The 13,904-nt window shown below is 35.4% G+C and overlaps 1 pseudogene; it reads right to left on the bottom strand.

The window, feature by feature from the left end:
- Positions 1–6,849: 6,849 nt before the first annotated feature.
- Positions 6,850–9,728, bottom strand: LOC123856547 (glycerol kinase-like; annotated as a pseudogene).
- Positions 9,729–13,904: the final 4,176 nt, after the last annotated feature.

The raw sequence follows: 13,904 nt of genomic DNA, 5'->3' as shown, positions 1-13,904 counted from the left end.
GAACTCAGTTTTTGACTCTATACTGTCTGCGTTAGAGGACCTTCTTCATTTTACAACTTTGGCTACATGTGAACCAAAGAAGACCTCAAATTTTTTGGCTTAGAGCTCAAATATCACCATTTACCTAAAAGGCATCCTCATCAAATTCAAATTAACTAAAATTTTACTCGCTATCTTTTCTCTAAAATTAGATTCTTCCTTTAGTCTGTCAGTTACACTATAATTCTTTTGATCCACTAGGGCACAAAGCTTTGGAAATAAATCTTCCTTATCCTTCTTTCTCAATTCGCAGGTAGAACCAGCCTGAGACTCTGTTGCATCATACAATATAAACCTCTCACTGTCACCCTTCCTTTCTCTCAGGCCACAATTACTGAAGAAGCTTGTTTAACATTTTCCTACTCTACAACCCATCTCTCAACACTGTTACCAGAATGAACTTTTTAAAACAATGTATCATCGGGCGCCTGGGTGGTTCAGTTGGTTAAGCGACTGCCTTCGGCTCAGGTCATGATCCTGGAGTCCCGGGATCAAGTCCCACATCGAGCTCCCTGCTCGGCAGGGAGTCTGCTTCTCCCTCTGACCCTCCCCCCTCTCATGTGCTCTCTCTCATTCTCGCTCTCTCAAATAAATAAATAAAATCTTTAAAAAAACAAAAAACGAAAAACAAAACAAAAAAAAACCAATGTATCATCATTTGCTTTCCATTTTCAGAAAACTTCTCATAGATGCTAACTAACTGTCTTGATGCTAAATCTCACACTTCTAAGCCTATGATTAAGTGGCTCCACAATTTGGTTCAAACTAATATTTCCAAAAGTTACCTCCTCAGTGTTTCACAACTTCTTTATCAACTCTCTTTTCTAAAATCAAACAAAAACTATTCTACAATATACTACATGTAATACTCCTATATTAATATTGTTACTAAAAATGCCACTCTCGTCTTTATCAAATTAGGTTCATTATTTCAAAACGCATTTTCAAGTTCAATCAAAGATGAACTGATTTTTCAACATGTTCATGGTATTAATTCTTAAAAGTTACATTAAAAATAAAACCAGACTATTTTTTTGCAAGGTCATTAGGACATTTGAAAGGCATAGAATATTAGAATTATCTTGCCATTTTGTGAATATTCCTGACTAGCATGTGAGGTCCTTAACTGCAAAGATTGTGCATTTACCATATGTTTGCTAGCCCAGGAATTTCTTAGTTATGGAATTTCATAAATACAGAATAATCTATTTATGAAATAATTGTTTATGATAATTAATGAATAATGTTTTAGTGCAAATATATCCTATGAAATATTTGGTACATACTTATATGAAAAACTACCTTTTTTATCTGAATTCAAATTTTATTTTGTGTCTGTATTTATATTTATTAAATCTGGCATCTTTAGTTTACAAGATTGGTTTTCTTTTTAAGGGGTAACCACTCATATAGAAATTAAAACTATCATTAATGATGTGAAAGTAGAATATTAGGTTCAGTGTTTTCTTCTTTTCACATTTAGAATACAATAGAATATATTGTGAAAAAAATTAAAAATATCTTGAATTTTTGCCCTAAAGTTTAAAGGTTTTTTTTAAATTTATTTGAGAAATAGAGAGAGAGCGAGCGTATGAGCTGGGGGATGAAGCAGAGGGAGAAGCAAGCTCCCCACTGAGCAGGAGCAGAGCTCAATCCCAGGACCCTGAGGTCATGATCTGAAGGCAGTCGCTTAACTGATTGAGACACCCAGGTGCCCCCTGCCCTAAAGTTTAAATCTAACTGTCTTCCTCTCATTGATTACAACATACTACAACTCCCCAAATGAGTCAGTGGCTTATTTTTCTTTTTTCCTAAACAGTATTTATTTGTTTTTTCAATCTTTAACATATTATGGAAGGTAGATATAGGCCAGGCACTTTTTTTTAAGTACTGGTGATATAGCAGCATATAAGATCAACAAAATGCCTGCTTTAAATGACAAATATGATAATATAAAAAAGAAAATTAAAAAAAATCAGAGAGCAATAAGTGTTATGAGGAAAACAAGCAGGGAGAGGGATAAGAGTTGTACGATCAGGGAAGTTTTATGGAGGAGGCCACAGTGAGTAGAAGCTTGAGTAGAAAAGAGCCATCCAGAGATGGCTGAAGCAAAACCTTAATGGAGGATCAAGACTGACATGCCAGCTAAGGAATGTGACTGGACCTTACAGGGCTGGAGAAAGGTGAATGGTTACAGATGAGGGACGGGTGAGTAGAGGACAGCTCATGTAGGGTCTTATTGGTCATGTTAAATATATTGGGTTCAATATTAAATATTTTAAATACCTGTTAAAAAATATTGCTCTGGAAGTGCCTGGGAGGCTCAGTTGGTTAAGCATCCGACTCTTGATTTTGGCTCAGGTCATGATCTCAAGGTCATAAGATCAAGCCCCATGTCTGTCTCCACACTGAGCATGGAGACAGCTTAAGATTCTCTCTCTCCTTCCCTCACTGCCCTTAGCCCACACACTCTGAAAGAAAGAGAAAGGAAGGAAGGAAGGAAGGAAGGAAGGAAGGAAGGAAGGAAGGAAGGAAGGAAGGAAGGAAGGAAAAAAGAAAAGAAAGAGAGAGAGAGAAAGAAAGAGAGAGAGAGAAAGAAAGAAAGAAAGAAAGAAAGAAAGAAAGAAAGAAAGAAAGAGAAAGAAAGAAAGAAAGAAAGAAAGAAAGAAAGAAAGAAAGAAAGAAAGAAAAGAAAAGAAAGAAAGAAAGAAGGAAGGAAGGAAGGAAGGAAGGAAGGAAGGAAGGAAGGAAGGAAGGAAGGAAGGAAAGAAAGAAAGAAAGAAGAAAAGAAGAAAGAAAGAAAGAAAGAAAGAAAGAAAGAAAGAAAGAAAGAAAGAAAGAAAGAAAGAAAGAAAAAATAATATTGTTCTGAACATGATGTGGAAAATTAATTTTTGAGGGAGAGGGCCAAGAGCAAAACTAGAGCAACCAGTCAGGTGGCTCTTCTAGCAGCCCACTAAAGACATACCACACTGGTGGTTTCTACTGGGGGATGAGAAGTGGAGATGGTGATTCAGATGAATTCAGGATTCATTTTGAGGTCATAACTAACAAATTGTTACTAGAATACTGAAGGCAAGAGGGCAATACAAGATAATTTTTAAGTTTTGATCTGGGTATCTGGATGAATGGGAAAATAGAGAAAGGAGCATGATTAGCAGGACTGAAATGATTCACAAATTCATACTCAGGGTGAAATACCCATTTCTTTGGCTAGGAGATCTAGGTACAATCCCATTGTACTAGGGCAAGAGAAAGAGCTCTTGCTGGTGATTATGAACGCTTTTTATCTGTTTCAGAGAATACATCATGGTTGACAACCCTCCCCCCCCCACACACAGGTATGATTTCTCAAAGCCAGAGGCCAGTCTTATTATTCATCTTTAGTGTAAGTTCCTTATATCCTTTATGACAAGTGCCCGTAGATGCTAATTAATAACTTGCAGTTCAATGCCCAGGATGCTCTTTGTGTATACCTGTATCATATTAACTGAGCTCCCATTATTATCTCTAATAATCCTTAACTATTTCTTTATTCCACACTCTTCCTCTCTAAACTCTGAATTGGCTTTGAGACCTAAACACTGGCTAAAACATTTTTATATTAAGAGATTTTTCCCAACACACTATTTAGTGATTAAAACATATTCACAAACACATATTAAATGAAAGAGATCCATACCTTAGGGAAAGAAATCAAATTTGAAAATAATTGCAAAGACACTTATTTTTTCCAGATCAGGTATATAATGGCAAAGGCCATAATATGAAAGGCAGCTTTTGGCCTGTAGCTCATACTGATATCAGCATGTGAAACTCAGCAGGAACACTGCATTTTGAGCATTAACCAGCTTAATCTGCAGCACAAATACCTTAGCACTCCAATTGAAGGCAGCTTTTTGACCCTTTGTGTCATCTTTTTCTATAAACCATACAGTTCACATAAAGATTCTGTTCTTTCTGATGAAGAGAGGAAGGAAATTCTGTCAGCTAAATCAGTATCTTACTACCGGAAAAAAAAAAATAGAAAATTATAAATAACAGTGACAATTTTCCATGATTGGTGAAATGCCGTGGCAAAGCAACCCTGAGTCTCTCCAGGGCTAGGAAGTTCACATTTTATCCTAGACGTCCCATTCCAATAATTTCAAGGTTTTGTTGTTTTGTTTTGTTTTTTAAGAATGAGGAGTCAATTTATTTTAAGTCAATTTATCATTAGATACCAATGTGCACAGTTTCAAACACTTATAAATATTGTAATTTATAGAAAATTAATGTGATCTTAAAATTATTTGAAGTAATTTAACAATTATTTACAATTAACTCAACTTACCTTTGTAGAAACATAATTATGATTAAAAGTACCCCCATTACAAAGTAATAATTTCACGGTACCTTTCTATAATATTTTTGTCACTCAAGGGGCCACTGCATCAAGAAAACCCAAATAGATTCAATAATTTAGAAACAGCACCATCAGAACTGCAAATGCAAGCTACCATTAATTCCAAACAAAACAAAACCTTTTGTACTAATATGTAAATATTTTACCCATTTTCAGCACTGGTTGAAGAAAATATTAGGCGGCAGTATTTTCTTTTTTTTTTTTTTTTTAAGATTTACTTATTTATTTATTTGAGAGAGAGGGAGTGAGTGAGACAGAGAGCACAAGCCGGGAGGTGGGGGGAGGCAGACGGATAAGCAGACTCCCCACTGAGCAGGGAGCTAGATGAGGGGCTTGGTCATGATCTGAGCTTAAGGCAGACTCTTAACCGACTGAGCCACCAGGAGACCCAGGAGGCAGTATTTTCTTACTTGTAATAAACAGAAATTAATTTTAAGATTTTAAAAAAATTGACAGTAAGACACTAGACTAGGTAGATTTTTATAACATGTAATACTAAATATTTTGAGAAATTCTTGGTTTCACTGGAAGCCATTTCTAATTGCAAACATTTCTTCAGTTGTACTCTGACAGTGGAGATAATTCTCTTTGATCCCAAATAGAAATTATACTAACATATTTAGATAGAAAGATATTCTTGGCTTTATTCCTAAGGTTTTCTTCTACTTACACATTTAAACTTTTTTGCTATCTCCTCAAAAGAATCCCAAATATGTCTAGAATTATGTCAAAGGAAGATAACTTTATGTGGGCTAGTGCTTGTTTGAAAACAATATTTACCGTACTATTCCACAGCCTTTTTGTCTTTTTCTTTTTTTAAGAAACATATATCCAGCTAAAAAAATTAAATAAAAAGGTAAGGTATAAGAAAAATAGTTGAAGTCTCAATAAAGTATATTTTCTTTTATTGACATAGAACATATACTTTAAGTGCTGACTCTTTATGAAAAAGTTTCTCCTTGTAAATATGCATAACTATTGCCCAAAAATGTATACAGTGTTTTTCCCAAAATATTTATACACAAAGTGGTCCACTTAAGACCAGCCCCATTATAACCTACTGAATATACATATATGATGTGCTCTGAATTTATTTTTTATTTTATTTTTTATTATTATGTTAATCACCATACATTACATCATTAGTTTTTGATGTAGTGTTCCATGGTTCATTGTTTGATATAACACCCAGTGCTCCATGCAGAACGTCCCTTCTTTAATACTCATCACCAGGTTAACCCATCCTCCCATCCCCCTCCCCTCTAGAACCCTCAGTTTGTTTTTCAGAGTCCATAGTCTCTCATGATTTGTCTCCCTCTCCGATTCCCCCCCTTCATTCTTCCTCTTCTGCTATCTTCTTCTTCTTTTTTTTTTTTTAACATATAATGTATTATTTGTTTCAGAGGTACAGATCTGAGATTCAACAGTCTTGCACAATTCACAGCGCTCACCATAGCACATACCTTCCCCAATGTCTATCACCCAGCCACCCCATCCCTCCCACCCCACACCCCACTCTAGCAACCCTCAGTTTGTTTCCTGAGATTAAGAATTCCTCATATCAGTGAGGTCATATGATACATGTCTTTCTCTGATTGACTTGATGTGCTCTGAATTTATAAATGGGCTACCCTCTGTATATAAAATATATAGGCATGTATGTTATATGTACAAAGTAAGAAATATAAAAAGGTGAGATGAAAAGAAAAAAAAAGTGTTCTATCCTGTAAGATCCACAGAAATTCAGTGTAATTAGTGAGATCATGTAAAATGTACTCTTAATTTATAAATGGGCTACCCACAGTATATAAAATATATAGGCATGTATGTTATACATACAAAGTGAAAAATATAAAAAGGAGAGATGAAAAAAGAAAAGAAAAAGTGCCCTTCCCTAGAAGACCCCGACAGCAATTCAGTGAATCATTGAGACCATGTAAAATGTCTGGAGAACTGTAGTTTTGGCAAATACCTTTCTGAAAAATATCTAAGCTATGAGAGCACTACATTTCCATCTTAAGAATTTAGTAGCCACCCATTTTAGCTGGTTGGGAATCACCCCTTAGTCAAGTGTGTGTAGTGCAGAGAATCAAATCCTAGACCATCAGCATTTAAGCGTGTTTGATGAAAGATTCCAGTGAAGGACCTGAATTCTTCCTCCATCTCAGAGGGAGTTGGGCATGACGGGATGGCAAAGGAGGGATCAGCTCCCAAGGTGGCTGGTCCAATCTTACCACTAGATGTTAAAAAACACTCCAAATGTTTCTATTCCATTCTTTCTGCTGCATTTTCTTTATTTCAAGCCACAGGTCTACTTGGAGGGTTATGCAGCAAGTGGCTAATAAATAAAATCAGAGCCTCTGAAGAGTGTCATCACATTAAAAGACAATCACTGGGTTGTCTCATTAGGCAAAGAGCTCACATCTTTGGTATCCATGAGTTGCTACCATGCATGGGATACCTGAGATGTACCTTGCTCCAGTTAACATTACCATGCTACTCACTACAAAAAAAAAAAAAAAAAAGGTAGACTACAGAGGATAACCAGGGTCACCACTTTCTGAAGACTGAGTTGTAACCCGACCCACTGACTTCATCACAGCTTTCTTCTATGTATGTAACGAGTTTCACTTTCCTCAGCGTTGATCTCGGGTTCAAACCACTCCATTGTGACCACTGACAGATCCTCAGATTCAAGACTCCAAACTTCAACTCCTTCTGCAGCCCCTGCCACTTTGGCAGCTCCCAGGGCAGTTATTTTGGGCATCAAGGGCTTCACTACTGGGATATACAGAATGTCTCATTGTAGCTGCAGAAGGATTTTGTTGGCTGTCATTCCTCTGTCTACCTGCAAACGACTAAGAGGAATTCCACACTCACGGGTATCCAAAATCTTCCGGGTTTGGAAACAGTTTCTAATGCAGCAAAAACGATATGGCATTTATTGGTGAACTGAGCGAGCCCACAGATGATCCCTCTCACACTAGGCTCCCAGTAAGGTGCGTATAACACTGAAAACGTGGGGACGAAATAGCAGCCATAAGAACCAACTACTTCCTTAGCTATAAGGAAGTTTTTCCATTTCCTCTGAGGTCTTTGTAATTCCAAGATTGTCTCTTAGCCAGCGAATAACAGCACCAGCTATAGCTACAGAGCCTTCCAATGCATAATACACTGGTTTGTCTCCGCTGAGCTTGTAAGCCACTGTGGTCAGAAGGCCATGTTCAGAAAATACATACTTGCCGCCTGTATTACATAATAGGAAACAGCCTACTCCATACATATTTTTGGCTTGTCCATCCTGGAAGCACATTTGTCCCACCAATGCAGCAGACTGGTTCCCCAAACACCCAGATATTGGCACACCTTCTAAGGCCCCCGCTTTCATTAGGCCATAGATCTCAGAAGAACTCCAGACATTTGGAAGAGTTTTCATTGGAATTTCAAAAAATTCTCAAAGCTCTTTATCCCATTCTAGAGAATGAATGTCGAAAAGCATTGTCTTACTTGCATTTGTTACATCCGTGCAATGGACACCTCCATTGGCCTCTCCTGCCAAACTCCAAATAAGCCACGAATCAATAGTCCCTAAAAGAACTCTATCTTCTTCAACAGCCTTTTGAAATCTTCTCAATTGTCAAGGAGCCAACAAAGTTTCACTGCACTGAAGTAAGTGCTAAGTGGAAGGCCTGTCGGACTTGACAAAGTTATTATTTCCTGGAATTCTTTTAGTAAAATTCTCAACGGTTTGCTGGGTTCTTAGATCAAGCCACACCACAGCATTGTAGAGAGGTTCTCCAATTAACTTGTCCCAGACTACAGTGGTTTCCCCCTGATTACTGACACCAGTAGCCTTTATGTTGGAAATATCAGTATTGAGCTGTCCAAGTTTCTCACATGTTTTCTTTATACACTCATAGACAGACTGCAGAATTTCCTTAGGGTCTTGTTCCACCCATCTTGGGTGGAAACTCTTGGAAACTCTTGTTTTATTTCCACTTGATGATGACTAAGTAGTTTGGCTGTTTTGGAATTGAACACCAAAAAGCGTGTTGAGCTGGTGCTCTGGTCCACTGCCCCCACTAATGGTCCCAAAACTTTTCTTCGTGGCTGCCATGAAACCAGCTTGGGGGTCAGCGGTCTATTGCAGCTGGTTTCCCAGGTGACGGTGGCGGGCACAGGAGGGCAGGCCTCCAGACCTGAAGACAAGGCGACCTGCGACTGCAGAACTCCAATAATTTCAAGGTTTATAAGAAGATGAAAAAACAATATATTTTTTTTATAGCGTTTTTCTGCGATGGTATTTTAAGTTCCATGAGTAAAATTAACTACAATTACTAATATTTAACATTTCTACCTATATTACCTATTTCATACTTAAAACAACGCATGGCACATATTAATCACCATTTCAAGTTTTCTAAATAAAAAATATGTCATTATATAGTAATTGCAGGGACATAATTTCTGAGATCTTTCTTTGCATTGATTAACAGATGTAATTATGCCCATTCACATCAGTGAGCCACAGAACCAGTGGTGTGCTGGCAAATATTTAACCCAGTCTCCAAAGATAAGAAAGCCTTAATTTGTAACATTTGACAAGTTCTGTGGTATAAATACACCAACTATGGATGATTTCAAGCCATTCATGTGATGTCACTGAATGGTATAGTTTGGAGGAAATGAGAATAATCGGTTTTCTTGAACAAGTATGTTCTTGAACTAGCTGTACTATATATACAAGTTGATATGTGATAGTCACCATTGTTTTTATCACAAATCAAAAATCTTAAAAAATAGGGGCGCCTGGGTGGCTCAGTTGGTTGAGCGACTGTCTTCGGCTCAGGTCATGATCCTGGAGTCCTGGGATCAAGTCCCGCATCGGGCTCCCTGCTCGGCAGGGAGTCTGCTTCTCCCTCTGACCCTCCCCACTCTCATGCTCTCTCTATGTCATTCTCTCTCTCAAATAAATAAATAAAATCTTTAAAAAAAAATCTTAAAAAATAGCAACCTAAAATACCTTTATAATTATGGATCTTCCAAGCATTTGTCCAAAACTGGATTTCACTCCTTTATTACATATTCTGCATTTGCATCTACTCACTGGTTTTTATTCTAGGCTTTTGCCCGCACTGTCTTAGAACTAGATAGGCAAATACAAGGTACATGCACCATCACTGTTCCCCACAATATCTTCGTATGTATCATATACATAACTATAGTCCTTCCTCCTCAGACTTAAATCCATCATCCTTCTCAATACAGCACTCCAGAAAGCCATTTCCAATTAAATATCGTTTGACAAATGGTTACAACTGCTTTACCAATCTCTACTTCTAGTTCTGATCATCTACTCAGTATTAACAATGACGAACATTTTCGGAATCCCTTGCAGCGCAGAGCAGGGCTTTAAATACTTTATGCATAATAACTCATTTAATCATCCTAATACCATTAAAAAAGTTGTATTTTTAAATCTATTTGAATCTATTTATACAGATAATAATCAGAGGTTAAGTAAATTTTGCTAGTCTTATAAACGGAGAGCCTGGAATCAAAACCAGACATTTTGACAATCTTACTTCACTTTGAAATCAAGATTTTCATGTCCTTTCTTTTAAAATATTTTTTTCTAGAGGACTTTAATATCCACATCTGCCTGATTCTCCTGAAGTCCCTGTTCTACTGGCCTTCATCAAGCATATCTATTAGGATGATTATCACACTGTCTCTCATTACTTTGAGCAAAATTGAAAGCTGTATCATATTTTTATGTTGTCCAATTCAAGACTATAAGATCATTTGTCTTCATCAGATTTTGAGTCCTAAGCACTGAACTGAATTTTCCTAAGAAAGCAACAGAAAAGCTAGACTGGCTATTGTTTCATTTCATGCTCTATCTACCTAATTGTGTTACTGTTATATTTTTTTAGGCATGATATAAATTAAGTACTACTTTTCTAATCCTTAATTAATGTTATTCTGTATTTCAAAGTAGCATAAGTGCATGCTTTCATTTTTATGTTTTTTGACTTATACTGATTGTGTTTACTTTATTATAATTTAAATATCATTATATCATTATATACCTAACAAGGTGTTTATGTACAAATACATAACGTATGATTTCTTCCTTTGAAGAAAATGAAAAAAAAAATTAAAAATTTAAAAGTAGGAAAATTAGAGATCAGTGGTGAATTGAAAAGTGTTCTATAGGTACAGTAGTTGTAGATAATATTGAGTAATTTTTAGAGCATCTATTTCAATTCTTCTTTACTATTCATCATTCTGAAATTTAAGAATGTTTTAATCACTCAAGTCATCTAAACCAGATGTTTTTGAGTATAATGTATAATATATAATGTAGTATATGTTAAATTAATACATGAGATATATAATATATTACATATATAAATATATATCTTTCTCTATATATGTCCCTTATCCTACAGCCTCACTCTTGAATTCTTTTTTTTTTTTAAAGATTTTATTCATTTGAGAGAGAGAGAGACAAAGTTAGTGACAGACAGCATAAGAGAGATGAGCTAGCGAGTACAAGCGGGAGGAGAGGGAGAAGCAGGCTCCCCGCTGAGCAGGGATCCCAATGTGGGCTCCATCCCAGGACCCTGGGATCATGAGCGTAAAGAAGATGCTTAACCAACTGAGCCACACAGGCGCCCTCGCTCTTGCATTCTTTCCCATCTCTGGGATTTTTTTTTCTCGTACAGATATTATTGGAATTAGGTGTGATATTAATAATCCATCTTAGAAAATGATTTTTTTTTGCAGTGGGCTGCATTTTTTGGTTGTTCCTTTTGAGAAAATGATCAGCGTCCTGATGTAGTTCTAAGTCATCATCTGAAAAAAGCCATATGTCTACCATCCAGATGTGTGCTCTATTACAGGGCTTTCATTCCATCAATCCTCTCGCCCATCAGAAAGATTGGCTCCCAACAGTTCAATATACTGAACACAACATTTTACTAAAAGATACACATAATTAGCTACTAGAAGAAAACTGACTTTTACCCTAGCCAGGGTATGTTAGAGAATACAAATCTATCTTCAAGTCATGATAAATTTTAAAATAACATATATGCTATATCTTAATATAGTTAGAATGCCATTTCCTTTTTATCCTGTTTATGAGGAGAAAAATCATAACATATTGTGTAGGAAAATTTTAAGAAATTTAAGAAATAAAATATCTACTTTATCTTGCTTCATTCTCCAATTATACCTTTTCATTATTATATATGTAATGGAATTTTGGTACAAGCATATTGTGATGGAATTATTTCCGCTTCTGTATTTCTGAAAAGTTATTTATTTTGCCTTCATTTAAATATATATTATACACATATGTATATATACAAACACACACACACACACATTTTTTTTTTCTGGAAAGAGAATTCTAGGTTCCTAGATATTTTTTCCCTCTCAATACTTTAAATATGTTCTTCTTAAACTTTATGGTTCTGACAAAGCATCTGCTTCTATTCTGGTTTTTGCGCCTTTATATACAGCATGTCATTTTTAAATAGCTATTTCTAATTTTCCTTTTATTATTGGTTTAAAGCAATTTGATTATGATGTGCATAAATTTAATATTCCTAATGTCTCTTTTGCTTAAGGCTTATTAAGCTTTTTGGACTTGCAAGTTCATATTTTTCATTAAGTTTTAAATATTTTCAGATGATATTTCTTAAAATAATTTTTCTATCCCTTCTCTTTCCTTCTTTCAAGTACTATAATTATACATATATTAGGTTCAGATCCTACTGAAACTGTATCAGTGTTGTTGAGTTTTTACTCCTCTGTGTTATATCTTAAATAATTTCTACTTCCATATTTTAAAGATCATTAATCTTTTTTTCTACTATGTCTAATCTGATTTTTTTAACCACAAGTCAGTGGTTTTAAAAGTTTCAGATGTTTTCTAAAATTTTATAAAATTCTGAATTAAGCTTTTTTGCAAATATCTTTCATATCTACATTTTATATACTCCAGTTTTCCTGTATCTTCTTGAATACCTAAAACATAATTATAACTAATGTTGATGTTTTACTTATCATCTTAAATATTTATTCTATAATCAAATATTTATGTGTCAGTTTCAATAGTTTTTTTTTTCTTTTTTTAAAGTTGTAGTTACCCACTTCTTTGTGTGAGTGGTTAAATTTTTTTTTTACATGATAACAATTGAAAATTTTATCCTTATGGATAATGGATATTCTCATATTAATTTAAATATTTTTCAGGGTTTTTTTTTTCTTGGATGCACTTAAGTTACTTGGAAAGAGTTTGATCTTTTGAGATATTTCCATGGGGTATTTAAGACAGGACCAAAACAACATTTATTCTAGGGCTAATTTTATTCACTATTGAGACAATAGCCTTCTGTATAGTCTGATGACCTGTGTTTACAAGTCTTTCCACTTTGATAGAGAGGAACAAGAATTCTTGCTTCTCTATTTGAGCCATAAGGATTGTTCTATCCACTTCTTTCAGATGTTTTTTTTATTCAACCTTGGATGGTTTCTCTACATACATGTATGTATTTGTCAGCACTCTGAAAACTCAAAAGTACTCTCTAGAGAACTCCATAGTTGTTTCTTTCTCCCTCATCCCACCACTCCCTCATTCTCCTGTGTAAGTCTCTTCTTTCTCGTCCTCTGCCATGCCATGTAAACTCTTACTGCTTTGTCATCTCTAAATCCCAGCTGTGTTTCGTCAAATCAGGAAGATGATCAGGCACTGCCTGATGATTTACTCTCTGCACTGCAAACTGAAAATTCTCCAAGTACTATGAGTACTAAACTAGGGCAATCATAGGATATTTCTCATTTGTTTCCCTCTCAGAAATCACTGTCCTGTGTTACCTGTTGTCCAAACTGTGAAAGCAGTTCTTCTATATATTTCCTTATTTTTTTAAGCTGTTGTATCAAGACTGGCCTGAATTGGAAATACTGGAATATTTTCTGTATAAGAGCTTCAGATGTATTTTTTTAAGTTTTTATTTTAATTCCAGTTAGTTAACATGCAGTGTTATTTTAGTTTCAGGTATGTAATATAGTGATTCAACACTTCCATACATCACCCTGTGCTCATCACAAGTTCTCTCCTTCATCCCTATCACCTATTTCACCCATCCCCTCCATCCACCTCCCCTCAGGTAACAGCAGTTTGTTCCCTATAGTGAAGACTCTGTTTCTTGTTTTGTCTCTCTCTGTCTCTCTTCTTCTTCTCTTTGCTCATTTGTTTTGTTTCTTAAATTCCACATATGAATGAAATCATATAATATTTGTCTTTTTCTGGCTGACTTATTTTGCTTAATATTACACACTACAGCTCTATCCATGTCATTACAAATGTCAAGATTTCATTTTTTATGGCTCAATGATATTCTGTTATCTGTATATACCACTTCTTTATCCATTCATCACTCCATGG

The sequence above is a fragment of the Mirounga angustirostris genome, unplaced genomic scaffold (assembly GCF_029215605.1).
Source record: "Mirounga angustirostris isolate CCGP_5_RB_7025 unplaced genomic scaffold, mMirAng1.0.hap1 SCAF_13, whole genome shotgun sequence".
In the NCBI taxonomy this organism is placed as follows: domain Eukaryota; kingdom Metazoa; phylum Chordata; class Mammalia; order Carnivora; family Phocidae; genus Mirounga; species Mirounga angustirostris.
This window is presented reverse-complemented; position numbering and strand designations above follow the sequence as displayed.